The sequence below is a fragment of the Trachurus trachurus genome, assembly GCF_905171665.1.
Source record: "Trachurus trachurus genome assembly, chromosome: 6".
Classification (NCBI taxonomy): Eukaryota; Metazoa; Chordata; class Actinopteri; order Carangiformes; family Carangidae; genus Trachurus; species Trachurus trachurus.
The window spans coordinates 9,686,884-9,703,316 of NC_139897.1; the positions used below are offsets into that span (position 1 = coordinate 9,686,884).

The following is a 16,433-nucleotide window of genomic DNA, read 5'->3' on the forward strand; positions in this document are numbered from 1 at the left end:
ACTTTCACTTTACAAATAAAATATATTTTGATCAATATATTGGTTTGGTATTTGTCATTTACTTCTATCTTATGACAGGGATGCTTCTACTATAAAACGTTCTTCTAATATGTTTTATTTGACTGACATTGATTAGAAAATACAAGACCTGAAATACTCCAGAGGGAGCTGCCATCACTACCAGAGCACAGCCAACAGTAGAGCTGCAAGTGTCTCTGGGCTACTGTGCCGCAGAGTCTGCATGCACTTGGAAATTGTCTTCCCATCAATAGCAAAGTCGACTTTTCTGTCTGTGACTAATGGTTGTACTGATTACTCAACATCTGGAGCTGGTTTGGAGGTATTTTAAAAATCTGTTGTGGCTATGTCCAGACTGTAAGCCTCAAAAAACTTTTTGGATATCGACCCTGTCTGCGCATAACTGCTCTCATTCACTGCTAGGTTTGGGTTTGTTGCACCTCGAGGGGATGACAGATACAATTGGAACCTGGTTCTGTCCTGTTGAATCCACCTCCTGTGTTTGAATCACACTAATATCTGCACAGTGGTGTTACTGGTCCCTGCAGACCCACTACTGAAGGTATTCTCCTCTTTAGCTGCAGAACTTTACAGCTGTGCAAAAGAAAATGAGGCATTTACCCTTAAAGTGAATAAATTAAAGCTTCTGTAACTCTGCCACAGATGTGGGCTCACTGTCAGCCAAAGTGATCATGAACTGTGAGAAGGAGCTGGGTATAAACAAGCCACACACTCACACACACACACACACACACACACACACACACACAAGTCTACCAGAGTTGGCAAGAAAAGGAGAAATAATTGCTAGACTGCATTATAAACATTTTGTACCAACTAAGGCTCTCTGTGAATTCAATCAGTCTACTGACTCTGGGCATGGTGACAGAGAGAGGTTAAATGATCTTCTAATCAGAGCCATATGTCTCCACCACCAGTCTAGCCAGTCTAGAAACATCACCGAGGACTTGATATTGGGACACCGCAGGCATACAGGGAAGCCCGCAAAGTCTATGGCTGTTATAAATGGGTAACTGCACAGTAAAAGTGTAGTGTGTGACGAGTTGTGTCTCAATCTCCGTGCTCCTCAGTGCACCGCAGCCTTCCTATAAGAGGAGTCTGGCAAGAGGACGAAAAATATTTCAAACGGACTATAGTCTAGTGTTTTGCATGTTTTGCCAAAAAATAACATTTACCACAAACACTAAATTACACACTGATGAATGGTGTTTGTATGACTTCCAGACAGCCACTTGTCTCATTATTTCTCAATGTGACGCAGTATCACTATTGCAGAGCTGCTTGAGGGTAAACAGGAGTGGAGAGTTTGAATTCTGTTATTTATCTACCTCATTGAGAAAATACAACAGCCTTCTTCAATACTTGATTCCATTTCCTCTAATAAATTCACTTTAAGTGTGTAAAATTGAGCTTGCAGAGATCTTATTCGATCTGCTTTTATTTTTTTGTCTGTCGCTCTTCTGTTGTCTGGTAAAGCAGAACAGATATGCACTTCCATTTCCACTATAACCCTGACAACACCAGAAGATACAGTTTATAATGGATTAGGTAACCTTATAAATTTTATATCAACACATTTACAAAATGAATGGAAATCAGAGAAGTTAAGAGTAGATTGTTACCATAGCAGCACAGATAAGTTTCTTAGGATGTGGCAACCCCCTCTCTAGCAGAACAACAGAGTACCCTCTTTACTGCAGACCAGTCCTGTATCTTATCTTTGCCTTAGTGTAATGCAGAAAAGAGATACAGGTTTCCTTGAAGCCATATAAGGATGAGGAATGCCCCAAATGAAAGCCAGACTTAGTGCCAGGCTTTAACCTGGGCTGGCCGGTTAGAGCACAACTTACCCAGCCTGCTAAACATTTCTAAAAACCACCGACCCTCACCCTCACCCCCTCCAATCTACATTTAAGCTTTAACAAGAAACAGCAGCATGAGCATGACCTCCCAGCTCATAGGTGGAGGAAATTAGACCGGCCGAGGTCGCATTCAAACAGTGTTAATCTTGTTGTGGGAGGGGGGGGTACAGTCTCTTTGAAGCTCAGCAAAGCTTGTCTTGCCACATCCGTGTCAATCAGCAGAGAGCCACTAACACACCCAAGCAAACCAAGGGGCCAAAGGCCTTATTCACAGCTCCTCAGTTCAGCTATTGTTAAAGAGAAAGTAGCCCTGCTTAATTGTAAAGTTTTAATGAGGCTAATAATACTTCCCTACTTCTGAGTAGGATATTAAAGGACTCTGTAGTTAGAGGGTTAGGGATGTTTAACTCAACAGAGTTAAGTTGTCATATTTTTATTGTAGGATGTAAACACCTGCAAGTTGACTTGTATGCAGGTATGTTCATGGCAAAATGTTCTAGCGTTGGATATTGTGAGAGAAAACAGTTCACAATACAGCACTGAGTGTGAGTGTATAAAGAAATTGGGTTATCTGAATAAACCTCACACATACAAGGTGTTTAGTCCTTCACAATAATAAGCGATACAGATGTTGAATCTGATAAATAGAAAATAAAATAAAATACATAAAAATAAATAATATGTACATAAATGTCACATAAACTCTATCTTTACAGCGTTAAAATCTCTAAAAACAAAGAAGCAAACACAAACCAGACAAATCAGAGCAGGGGATATCCTATGTGACACTAACAACATCTTAGACGATCTGTGGTCTTATCAGACTGCTTTGATTCTTGACTTGAGATAAACCGCAGACATCAAAGCCCATGGTTATCATCCTTCCTCTGATCGCTGCTGTATTTACACATGCAGAACCAAAGAGGAAGAGCACAGCAGACCTGATGTGTCTGCTCCAATGCTACAATTACACTCATGATGGGGAAATAACAAATGAACAGACTTCTATCTTCGTGTGGATGCCTAAATGTGCTGCATGTTTTGTTTACACTTCTAGAGATGAAGTCCTGCCCTGATGAATTATGATGTTGATATGTCAATTAAACAATGCAACCTATTATATACAGTCTATGGCTCTAACACAGTTTTATCCAGAACGTATAAAATGTGTGTCAGTTTGTCATAAAACATATAAAACATTTCAGTGACCTGAATTTGTGTCATCATTGTTCTAATAAAGTTTTACACTCCACAGATTAGCTGGTGATTGCCATGTTGTCAAATATCTGATCCCCTAACGAGCCATGTGCCTTCACACCGCTCCCTCTCCTCCACCGGGACAGCTCGGTGCATCCTGGGAATCTGAACATGTGCGCTGGCGCTTCGCAGGCTGGGGGATATTGTCGAGAGACGAGAGACGAGAGTAGGGCGGGGCAGCGGGCGTCGTCTCCGTTTTGATTTCTGGGAAGGTTTGGTCAGAGAAGACGATCCTCATGTGATCCTCAAACAGCACCATGAGGCTTCCTGCCCGCCATGATGAATCTGTGGCAGTCTGACATGCAAGCAGAGGAAAGGTTTACAAACAGGTGTCTAGAGCTAGATAAAACTGGATACTGAGAGGTTTTTTTTTACCAAAAACTTTACCTCACTACTGAGGACTGCACAGTTCCCAAAGATGAGCCTGACATCTGATACAAACTCAGCAGTGCTCTGGTAGTACGGACTCTGCTTAGCCTCCAGTCGCTTTCTCACAGCTGAAAGATTCATCGGCCCCTTTGTAGTCGACCTGCTATTAGCACATCCCTACAGTATTTAGAAAAGGGGAGATAATAGAAGAATGAACGTTCATGGGCGGATGTTAACATAAAATCATAATTAACATCTTATATTTAAAAGACTGCATGTCAGTGTATCGCACAAGAAGTTATGGATTTATACCCAGTTTTGTTATGTGAATATTTATGATAACCAGAGGCACTGCAAACCAAAAATGGGTGCTGTGGTTATGTGCTGCACACAATATGGTGTTTTATATACTGCAGTATGCAGTTTATAGACTAGAGTTGTTCAGTTTGACCCAGTGTGTGCAGTAACAGCAAAAGGTATCTGTATATTTACAGCATCTGGTTAAAGACACACTTTTACTGACAAACACTGCATATTACACATCATTAACATTACAGTTACGGTAACTTCATGTGACATTAATCCTGTGAACTTTTCCAAGTCGCACATGCTTCCAGACTCACCACGGGGGACGAGGCTCTCGAAAGTTTGAACTGAGGTCACTGCAAAACAAGTGCAGCAACAGCCTCTCACACTTCTGCAGTGGAAAAAAACACATTTGACTTGCTGTCAGCTGATGACTGAGAACACCAAACACAGTTGTCCAATCTACAGTCTACTGCATCATCATCTGAATCTGAAGTGAACACCATGTTAGTATTAATCTGGCAGTGATCTGCTTCATGTCAGGCCTTACACCAGTCTTTAGCTGCTAAATCACTGCTACATAGCATCAGGCTACATGCTGCTCTTTATATACAGTACACTGTTTTATTTTAGAAAAAGGAAAACTTATACCACTATTTATTAACACTATTTCAGATGCTCGTAATTCTTCTACTTTATGTTGTATGGCAAATACAAAAAAAAACTATGAGTATCACACTGCACTCATTCCTTTTAGATGTTGCATGCTAGCTGTGTGTTTTTGTGCTGGGTGTGTTCATGTTTAAATTTGTAAAATAAAACAAGGAAAGGGTGAGGCCAACCAAAGGGTGAGGTTAAATTCAGTGAGGCAGTGGGAGGAGGGCACTTCATAAACTCTCATATGCACCAAATGACAAACTCCATAAGGACAGAATTTAAACTCTTATATGAAAAATATGACTGTCTGCATCAAACTACAAACTTATCTACATATCTAAAACGTTTTTCCATTTTAAAGGGATACTTCACCCCAAATCAATAATTCACCAATCATCTACTCACCGTCATGCCAAGGAAGGGTTCGGAGAACTTTCGAGTTTTCAAAACGCTTTTGGAGTTCCTGGGGGGGGTTCGGCTGGCAACGGATTCTCATATGGCGACGGATAGAGTTCACTTTCACTTTTTTCCAGTGGCTGCACGAGATGCGCAAGATTTGCTGTAAGATGTTCTTCCGTGTTTACAGTACATCATACAGTACAGTACATCCAATGGTTTACAACGACGAACACCTCACAGCAAATACCACACATTCACACATTCTCACACAATTTTTCCAAACAAGTTTTTCATGTAAAGGCTTCAGGACACTTGGGTCAGTACGGACGGGCAGTATGGAGGTATTTATGTGTGTTTTGGACGATTTATATGAAAATCTGTTGCCAGCCGGACCCCCCCTGGAACTCCAAAAGCGTTTTGATGACTCTGAAAGTTCTCCAAACCCTTCCTTGGCATGACAGTGAGTAGAAAATTGATGAATTATCAATTTTGGGTGAAGTATCCCTTTAATAATGACAATACTTTCACCACCACTATAATTGTTGTAAGTGTTGATATTCTGTTATGCAAATAATAATAATACAGCAAATAGATGAACCAAAATGAACCAAGAGGTCTGTAAAATCAAAGCTGAACAGTCTATGAACGACATTCTGATGAGCTTTCATTTTAACTTTGTGGCATTAAAACCATTTCCTAGTTCCACAGTTGTTATTGTAACAAAAAAAAAAGCACTGACTCGTTTGTCCACAGTAGTAAATCCTCCCTCAGAGTCGGGCTCCTTCTTCACTGTCTTGGCCTCAGTTTTGCTGTCACAGTCATACTCCATCTCAGGCAGGAACAGGTCACGGCACAAAGAGCAAAACCACTCCCGGCTGAAACAGACAGTGCAAAAAAAAACTTGTCAAATCCAGCTTTAGAAGATGAGGGGTCTGACCTTCATTACACAGACAAACACATTTCATTGATTCTCAAATAAACACGAGGATGAAAAAAGACACAAGTAATGGGAGTTTTCATGTGAGGACAGTAACAAGATGAATTCAATGTGGCTAAAACTTGCCTGGGAGAGTTGAGGAGAGATGGAACATGGCACGTAAGGTGATAAACTTTGAGACACTTGTCGCAGCACAGCAGCTCTCCTCCGCTGTGACACACAGCACACAGGACTTCATCAGAGTCTCCCAGCCGCACCGGGTTTTGGTCTGACTGCTCTTCCCCTCCCTGCGAGTGGATCTTAGGCTGATCCCATGGTCTGCTCGAGGATTCGAAGGGCTGCTGGGTTTGTGGTCCGCGCCTTCGCCGTGGTTGATCTGTGGGTGTTCACCTGTGCTGTCAGGGAGGCTGGCTCTCTGGTTGCTTTGTACCTGAAATCCAACAAACAAATCTGAAAAATCCTGCAACCAAACTGAGTCATTTACAACACATTGCACAGAGCTGAATCCTTGTTATACACAGCGCTCTCATGTGGCTAATTTGCTATAAAGGTCAACAGAACAGTCCTTTTCGGAAATTTAAAAGAAAATATTTGGTTTAGTTTTAGTAGTTTGGACCAGCATTCCTGTTGGTAAGAATAGCTCTGCACTAACCAAGTTGACTGCAAAGTTATGGGGATGTGGTAACACTACTAAAAAGAAAACAGATGGGGCAAGAAACATCAGCACTTGGGAGACTATATGGGTTTAAAACAATCTTGAAGTTGCCAACCCTTATTTGGAAAAGAAAAAAAGAAGGCTGAGAGTAAAATTATGATGAAAACTGTCTATTTAAATGACCGTTTACACACTGAACGCTTGGTTTGACGATTACCTACACTAATTTCCATAACTGTGCCAGCAGTGCATAGCTTTTCTGTAACTTAAGTCGTTACTGGCATTTCACATCACCTCACTTTTGTTGTTACCTCCAAAGAGAGAGGTTTAGGTAATCTGGCAAAGCTGCTGGCTTGTTTACAGTCCGCCAACCGCTTGGGTTTCTTGCCTCGTCTAACTTCACTGCAGCAATAAATTCTTTTCCCAAATCTCCCTAATTACTCTGTGATAACAGACTGTGTAATGGCTGAAAATAATTCCAAGCTGCAATACACTGCAGGCCATACTAGTGCATTTCATACATACTGTATCACAGTATGTACAGTTAAAAGGATAGTTCAACATAGTCTTAGGAGTAGGTTTGTTACCTTTAATTGTCTGTGCAGTGTGCAAGCTATTTTTAGAACGGCGGAGCAGAGCCGTGAGCTGCTCAGAGCTATGCTACGGAGGCTCATGGGATTTCTTGGTTTCCCTCATCAAACTCGTTTTCGAGGTAAATTCATGCAAAACCGCTGATGCACGTTCCCGTCGGAGGCAGTTTTTCGGCAAGCAGTCTCTGCATTTGCATCAAAAACAACTGTCTCGGGCGGTGCGTGGCGCAGTGGGTAAAGCGGCCGCCCCATGTAGAGGCTACAGTCCTCACCGCAGGCGGCCCCGGCAGCCCTTTCCTGCATGTCATTCCCCCTCTCTCTGCCTCCCCCTTTCCTGTCTATCTCTACTGTGTACTATCGAATAAAGGCAAAAAGCCAAAAAATATATTCCATTCCGTTATTATCGCATAGCGTGGTGAATGTGCAGGTCACAACTTGTCCACCAGAGTGGATTTGTTGGATTGTGTATTTGATGAGTTTGATGAGGGAAACCAAGAAATCCCATTAGCCTAACTATAGGGATTATGGCAATGGGCCAATTTGCCAAAATGTTGAACTATCCCTTTAACAAACTTTGGATGAAATACCTACCAGATATATAAAATGACATATCCTAATAACTACAAGTAATTTTTTGTCTCCTTACATAGCTACTGTCGTCTTCTGGCTCATCTTTGATGACAATGATGGGCCCTGGTGATGACCTTCGTCTTCTCCTCACAGCTGAGCCCACCGCTCCGCTGGGTTGTTGTGTTTCTGGAGGTTTCCAGGAAACCGTCCTTGGGAATAAAGTGAGAGCCAATTACAACAGTGAAATTCACTGGAGACACCAGTGGCACCAAAGGACTAAGGTCATATGACAGCAGTAGTCTAGTCCTCAGAGTATCTGTGTATGTGTGTATGTGTATGTCTGTTCTTCTTACCCTGGTTTCTCCACTTGGGATACAGCAGTATACCCTGGTGAAATCTGCTGTCCCTGCACTAGGGAGGAATGACAATCTGTTTGTGTATTCATTTGTTAACACAACACATAGTGCACACCACTTATATATACCATACATATACATACATGTATGAAATGATCCAGACATACCACTTCTGTGTGACATAGGAGGTGGCAGACTCTGGGGATAGTTTGGTTTCAGCACATATACTGGCCCAGATGCATCATTCCTCCTACTCAGATACGTGGGCTCAATCTAAACACAGCAGTGTACATGTCATTCACAACACAGCAGGGGTAATGCAATAATAATGTTCAGGTGCATCAATAGAGAGAGTCACCTACTGTCTGCCGTGATAGGGATGAACTCACACCACCATTTATGGGCAGTGGCGTAATATTAGTGTACAGAGGTGATGAGGAAAATATGTCCATAGGTTTGGCTTGGTAGTTGGGGCTGTTTTCCATCCCCCGCAGAGGCTACAGATGAAAGAGGGAGACACAGAAAGGTGGAGAAAAAAGCTTCAATCGCTGCCAGGTTACATTCCTATCATCATCTAAAAACATAAGCTGATGGAGGTGGAGATGAAAAAGCTGCATTTTTAGTACCTTAAAGGTCCCGTGTGTAAAATGGGGGTAAAACCGTGATATCTAGCGTTCAGATTCTAGATTGCAGCGCTTACACACTCACAGTTTTGTTTGTTTGTTTATTTGGAAAGTGACGGTGGCGAGGTTAAAAAAAACATGTTTACTGGGATGACTGGGAGTATTTCAGGAGCATGGAGTGATGAGGTGAAGATCTAAACCATTTTACCATATGTCTGCTGTTTCCTCCTCCTTCTTCTTCGTTAGTTTATTTATGCGCAAAACTTGCGAAATGTGCTGGATTTTCCGTTGGGGCTGCGGTGCAAGATGGCGACACTCTCTAAAGCAATACCCTTGCTATATGTATATATAAAAGAATAATTATAAGGCTACGAAAACCAAACAAATTTTATTTTATAGTGATTATACACTTATACTAATATATTCATGGATAGTATTCAGATTATGCCAATAAACCTGGCCTTATTACACACTGGACCTTTAACCTCAACAGTACCATAAACAAAAAGTTCAGCCAAATCTGACTGAAGTTTTTTTTATGTACTGTAGCAGCTTTAACCTTTTCTTCCAATAGCCTACACAAACCCAAATCATGTAGGAACAATACTTACAGCAGTTCTTACACTGGAACAATTACACCATTTCAAATTATACTTAAAAAGTTATTTTCTCAATCAACTGGTTACAATGACCAATGCTGTCCCATGTACATGTGACATACATAATACAAGTTTTTTCACTTATTATTATGATTTTATCTTCTCTATTTAAATCTGATCAATCCACACCCACAAATTAAGTTTTGTTCCCGAACTCTAACTTTGTGTTGCGTAGTGTTGTGTACTGACTCATAGATATTTCATTTGAACCTGGGAGTGTCCTGCTACACACTTACTCTTTCTAAAAGCACTTGTCAGTTTTAGCAAACTTTCCAGGGAACCATTACTTTTAATTTATTTCACAACAGTGTGGAAATGAATGTGCCTCATCATGTCAGCTTTTCTATTCATTAAGATTACGCGAGTACTATGAGGTCATTTTTCAAATTAATCTGCACGTACAGCTGCACTATGACATAATAAAATGACAAAAATAAAAGCGGACATGTTGTTCGTTTACAATCATAGACTTGCCAGTTCTTCTTAAATTTCTTAAAGCTAATTGTACCACGGTGAAGTACAAAGAAAAGCATCTTAAAACTACAGCAGGACTACAAATATACACAAATGCTGCTGGTATATTTCTATATCATGAGGGACATTTCAGAGTTCACAATGCAGCTGTAACAGCCTGTTCACATCAGTACAACACAACTTATACACGCACTTCACATGCCAGTATTGTCCTGCGAATGAGCCTATACTTCAGTGCTGGAACCAAAACACCCTGTGAACTAGACTAAACAACTGGAATGACGAGATAGTATCACCCCTTTCTTGTGGAAACTTGGGTTTGTCCTCTGTCACACGTTGGCTGCTGTTTTCCTGCAGATTTAGCTGTTATATTTTATGGTTTTGAGTCATAAGCTTGTCCAAGACTAAAATCCATCTTGACAAGGAAAGACATAAATTGCCCAGGATGTGAAGGCTGTCAGCTCTATTTAGGACAATGCCATCTGCTGTCTGTGCTTGTTAAGAGAGCTTGTCAGTCAAACAGACACAACCCCACACACACACTAACCTGGGGTGTAAACCCAGGGCTGGGTAATGTGCTGGTCGGGCTGATGTGGTTGGAGGGAGGCACCATGAATCTTCGGCCCGGTTGTGGGGGCATACTCTGGGAGGGGGAGCCACCCTGCGGCGGCACCGGGACGGTTCGCTGCAGTCGGACACTCTGGTACCACGTCCATGGTGGAGGTGGAGGCTGAGGCTGCCAGTGAGCCTGCGGGTTCAGCTTGTCCACCTGCATCTGGAGCTGAGCCAGAGTGTTATGAGGAGCTCCCATGGCAAAGCTGTGGGGTGAGCCTGAGGGTCCTTGCCCAGGGTGGGACAGCTGATGAGGGATACCCTGAAAACCAACCAGCTGGTGGCCTGGTACACTCTCCACCACCAAAGAGCCTGAGGACACACACACACATACACAGACTAGATGAGCATAACAAGTAGGGATGAAAAAAGCACAGTATAAACAAAACTCCTCCAGAGAACTCTGGGAGAGAGAAGGTTTGAGCAATAATACAAAAAAAAAGTTTTGGAAAGTATTAAGGGAGGAATAACATGTCAAGTGGAGCTGCAACTAATCATATTTTTTATCCATTATTAAGTGTGCTCAGTGTGACGTGTTGACACACACAAATAAAGATATTTAACTTACAATGATTTAAATCCAAGATCAGAAAGCAACTCGTCACAATTGATTGTCTTACAGAGCAATCACTTGTACACAACTGTCAGATTTAAATGAGATGCTGGCACTGGGCCACTGTTAAACCCCTGAGCCTCCAAGGCATGGAATAAAAAACTAACTGAAAAACAAAAAAATTGTCCTGACCAATAGGAAACGTATTGAAAGTATTTTATATCTAATATAATCAATATATCACATCATCATATGGACCACTGTTCCTAAGGTCAGAACAGAAATTGAGTTTTCTAGAGCTTTTAGGTTTTCTGCTCCAACTACATGGAATACTTTGCAGTCAGAGCTCAAACTCCAACATCTGGTATCTCTGAATGTATTTAAATCCATGATAAATCCCATTATATCCTGGCTTCATGAGTGCAGATGTTTTTAACTGATTTTGTAAATCAAATTGTAAATCCATTCTTTTATGTCTATGTTTAGTGTGACCATGTGTTGAAACTGTTTGTTTTTAACTATATGTGCTGCCATTCTTGGCCAGGTCTCTCTTGCAAAACAGATCTTTGATCTTAATGGGACAAACCTGGTTAAATAAAGGTTATAAATACATTTTATGTCTTACCCAGATCAATGTTTGAGGCCCAGTAAGAGGATCGACACTGGAAGCGTACAGTGCTCTGTGGTATAAATGAGGTACTGCATTTTGCCCGCAGGAGGTTTCCAATCTGAAAGAGAATCTGCAACAGAAGGGATGTTATTAATAATTCTGAGACGAGGACACTTGTGTGTTACAAAAGGCATATGTTCCCACTTCATCAAGCGCAACACAGACCAGACTCTTAACAGGCCCTAAGAGCTGAGCTGAGCTTCAAGCTGGGAAAACAAAGGCCCATGACGAGATACTGTTGAGTGGATAAATGATCAGGCGGGCCTCACCAGACGTTTACAGTACAAGAGGGCCGTGCCCCCGTTCTTGGCAGTGGCCCACTTGGTGAAGTTGATGACATGATCCAGGTGTCTGGACAGATAGCCGATGTCCTCCTGTTGCTTTCGCAAGATGCTCTCATGATCCTTTGTTACAGCCTGGAAAACATGAATAAGTGAATATCTGCAGTGTTAAACAGCTGGAGGGGATGTGCTCTGGGCCTCAGGGTGAGACAGTCGAGCAGTGAGCGAGCGAGCAATGTTCTTCTGGAAACAACACCACTGAAAGTTACGGCTCAACATCATGTGCTTAAACTGATCAAATAAATCCTATCATTTTTTGTTATATTCTTGAGATACTGAAAGATATTTTTCATACCTCGAGCTGATTAACCAGCATTTTGCCCTTCTTGTTTATCTCCAGAATCAAACTGCATATAGACTTCTTTATTTCATTGTGAACAGACGTGCGGTTCTGATCAACCTGAAAAAGTCTACAAAACATACAACTGTAAATAAATACTCAATATTATCAATATCATATGCATTATCAAACACATTTTGGACACATCTCATTATTAACCAGAGGTGAATAGTTCAAGAGTTATTTCACATACATGTCTCTTTCAAGCACTTCTGTACAGTAAACTCTGTCTCCAGCTTTCGTTTACATTTAGCGTTTTCTGACATGTATAATCTTGTGGTATGTGGGGATACGTACCCGTTGTTTATGGAGTTTGACACCTCTTCAATCTGTTTCTTTTTCTCCTGCAGCTGAAGGGCCATACTCTCCATGTGTTGTTTGTGGTTCTTATAAGCATCTTCAAGGAACTGGTAGCTACAACAAGAACATTAAGTCACTTGGCAGAGTCTGTAAATCATGTAATAGATACATAATGTCACATAATATTAGTATTCTGCAGTGCTACTGTGATTCAAATCAATATAAGGATAACATGACATTGATGTCCTTGGTATCAGAACATCTCTGAATATTTACCGGTAGTTATATCCATATAAATCTGAATCACACTGTCCTGCACAAAAATATTTGGTGGAATGTCAAACAAAACTCAGTGGGTATATAAACCTGTTTGTGAACATTACAACATTATATTATATTTTAGATCATGACTGTACTTGTGGTCCTTGTGCTTTACAAGCTGGCAGTCCCGACAGGTTAACTGGTCACAGGTCTCACAGAACAGCTTCAACGGCTCCTGCTTGTGGACGTCACAGAACATCGGCCTCAGAGCCGACACACCATGGACCTCTGGAAAACAGCAGACACCTCATCACCTGGTCCTGTTAGGCCACTGCCTGGGCAGCTGGCCTTCGTCTATGTAGGTATTTTAATTCTAATAGGTAAAGTAATGCCTGTCTGTTATTTACTAAATGCAGCATGGTACTGTAAGGAATATATGCATAAGTGAATGGGCAGTATAGACAATTGAGAAAATCTTGCAGGCCACTTGGGTCAATAATATTTGAATAAAGGAAAGGAGAGGGTATGCCTGCACACTTGCTGGTAACACAAAAGATTTCTTTATTATTACGCACAACGTTTCGACCAACTGGTCCTCTTAAGATTGCCTCTTTTGCACATGACAAAAAACCCTGTTTTTCTTAAAGCAGATATCAGTGGAATGTTTTTGTTAATATAAGTCCTAAATAGTCCTATTTTCCGTCAGCAATCACTTACATGAAGTATTTCAGCCTAAACACGAGTCTCTCCGTCACTCTGCTCTGCTGTAACCCGAGGAGAAAATTTTCCTTGTGGGATACAAGTGTTATCCAATGAGGAGAGAGAACGGCATGAAGGGCTGTGTGTGCAGCCAAGGGATGCGCGTGAATGTGGTGACGTAGCACGAGGACCAATTGATGCCTGACAAGGGCGGGGGCTGCTAACTCATGGTGCGTTCAAAGAAACTCGTACTTTGTGTTTTTCCTTCCTGTGAAGTCATACCAGTTCGATCTGGTACGAGTTCACGGGTCGGAAGTTACGAGTGGCCGTTATAGGGAACTTTCACAGACAACAGGATGGTAAAAACACGAGCTACGGGTTACCTGGAACGCTACCAAGTCGTAGTTGTGACTTGAAGCTGTAACTTACGGTTTCAAAAGCCTGCCTTGAACGCAGCATTAGCCGAAACGGCCGTGAAGCTGATATCTGCTTTAATAATATTTGAAACCACTATCTTTGGTCTTTATTTCTTTTGAAACTTCACATCTCCTGTAAGTGTTGTAATTCAGTTGGAACTGTTCCTGGTTTAATGAGCTATTCCAACTCACATGAAAGAGTGTTCAGGTGTGAAATTAGCTCACGGTGCCAACAAAACTAAAACTGGTTAAGATGGCAGATTTCTATGATTTATTTACAAATACTCTTTTAGGGTAATGTTTTGTTGTTATAATAAACCAGCAAATTAAATTCAAATAATAGTAATAGCAGAAAGTGTAAGATTTAATCATTGCCAGCATCATTTTGAATATGATTCAATTTTTGACATTAGGCCACATGAAGAGCAAGAGGTTTTGTTTCTTTTGCCTTCACTTCTTAACTCTGTTCCACAAATCTACAATAAACCCAGAGCAAACTATTATGTCCTCAACCTTGATCCTGTAATAGCTCTTGTCTTTGTCATGGAAACACCAGGCAAAAAAAGGTTTAGATAGGAGATGGTATAATACCTTGTGATAGTTCTGTCTTCTGTCTGATAGTGTGGTCTTTGGTGAACTTAACCCTTTGATGCGCCTCCACACATGTGACACAGAGGTACTCAACACAGTCCACGCAAAACCCAGAAGCTTCCGTGTTGTCATCACAGGTCATACAGAGCTAGAGACAGATGGGACAAGCATCAGAGACACGCAGCAGGAGATAAAACCATGGGTACTTTGTTTGATGAAGTGAATTAGTAGATCACTTCTGCAAGATTGTCAAATATCTAAGTGTCAGCACCTCAAGTGTGTATGTAATATGCAGCCAAGAGGAGGGCTGTGGAGATAACCTCAGTTCAATAACAGTGCACAAGCTGAAATGAAGGAATATCATAACCATTATCCTAAAAACCAGCAACAAGGCTGCCCCCATATGGCAGTGCCTTTTGTCACTAACCTGGACTGTCCTCTCCACTGTGCTGCTGGGAGCCTCCGCTGAGTCCTTCACAAAGACATTCTCCACCACATCCACCTCCATACACTCCTGCCTGCACACCGGACAGCGGATCACATTCACTGGAATCACACAGGAGCACAGACAGGTTGGTTTTACATCTATTATGCTTTAAGGAGAAATAACTGTCACATGACACAATATACACACAATGTGAGTGATATAAGTGCTCATAAACACAGCAGGAATGCCACTTCTCTGTCTGCATCCACACTGACTCCCTTTTATCCATATGTTTGTAAACAAAGTGACTCACGTGGTTTGGTCGCGCTGTCAACCAGGGAGTTTGGCGCCTCTGTCAGGGCCAGGTTCCTGGAGGGTGAAGGTAAACATTTCTTGCAAAAGGAGTGCAGACACGGCAGAAGTTTGGGCTCACGACTGTGAAAGTTGAGGTGGCAAAAGGGGCAAGTGTCCAGGTAATTGTGTCTGGTAGCGGCGGACTTTTCCTCTTGGACCGGCATGCTCTCTGCTTCGTTCTCAACGATGATGACAGGAGCGTCGGCGGACTCGTGCTTCTCTGTCCGTCCGTCCATTCCCGCTCAAGGCTCAAAGGCTAAATCTCTTTGTGTATACACAACAAGATACACCCGTACAGGTAAGCAGCCCGCGCGCCCCTCACCCCCTCCTCCCTCCTTCCTTCCTTATACCCTTGGTGAAGACAGCATCTCCTCGCACCTGCCCCCCACCCTCTCCTCTCTGACTCACTTCAGCGCTGTGCTGTGGATGTTGTTGATAAACCTTAATTATATCGACTGTTAGCTGCTAACCTGTGGCACAAAATAAATGAAATACGATACCTCCGCGCGAGGGGTGTCGCACGCTCGCGTGCCGCAGATGTTGCTTCAAATTGCACCGCACGCGCTTGTTGCGGCACGAGAGGGGTGGGGTCACAACAGCGCGCGCTCTGATAGGAGAGGCAGGCAGGCAGGCAGCGGCTGGCTGGGGGGTGATGGAGGATGAACCCGCCGTCACCGCTTCACGGTTCTATGGTACTCTGAAAGTTAATGCGTTTTAACCAATTATTACTTTTAATTGCTGTTTTTAATTAGTCAAGCTGTATTGTGTTAGGTAGTTACTTTTCATGTGGTTTCATGGGCTACTCCACTTTAGGAAACGTTATAATACGTGCTCAGACTGTTATTTTTGTTAAAAGCATCTCTATGGTGTAAAAGAAATGAGGCATCTTCTAGAAAAGGATTATTGAACGGTTGAACGATACCAGCCCATTGGTTATATTTAACACCTGTTTAATGCAAATATGACATAATGTCGTTTTACAACCCTACAGCTGACAAGATGTGACTTCATTAAGTGTCACAGTATCATTATGAACAATAAACTGTGATAAACAATGAGTTTATTAATCTTTGTCTTTAGAAATAACTTAAATAATACCGCGTTCAATGATTTTGA

At 41.9% G+C, this 16,433-nt stretch overlaps 1 protein-coding gene and 1 pseudogene across 2 annotated transcripts in view; both read right to left on the minus strand.

The window, feature by feature from the left end:
- The window catches only part of fbln1 (fibulin 1), a 32,584-nt gene extending 32,366 nt beyond the window's left edge, over nt 1-218 (minus strand). Inside the window, exon 1 of the mRNA XM_083973104.1 lies at nt 149-218. The gene's annotated coding sequence lies outside the window, so the exon portion shown is untranslated. The remainder of the gene's footprint in view (nt 1-148) is intronic.
- Nucleotides 219-3,213: 2,995 nt separating this feature from the next.
- Nucleotides 3,214-15,553, minus strand: LOC310987304 (transcription intermediary factor 1-alpha-like; annotated as a pseudogene). The gene is made up of 18 exons (XR_014596478.1): nt 15,277-15,553; nt 14,964-15,082; nt 14,537-14,684; nt 12,986-13,118; nt 12,567-12,683; nt 12,225-12,339; nt 11,858-12,004; nt 11,544-11,658; nt 10,301-10,677; nt 8,360-8,494; nt 8,165-8,270; nt 7,995-8,052; nt 7,718-7,850; nt 5,953-6,256; nt 5,629-5,764; nt 4,151-4,224; nt 3,546-3,704; nt 3,214-3,453 (listed from the first exon to the last, which is right to left on the minus strand). The product of XR_014596478.1 is annotated as a transcription intermediary factor 1-alpha-like (transcript).
- Nucleotides 15,554-16,433: the final 880 nt, after the last annotated feature.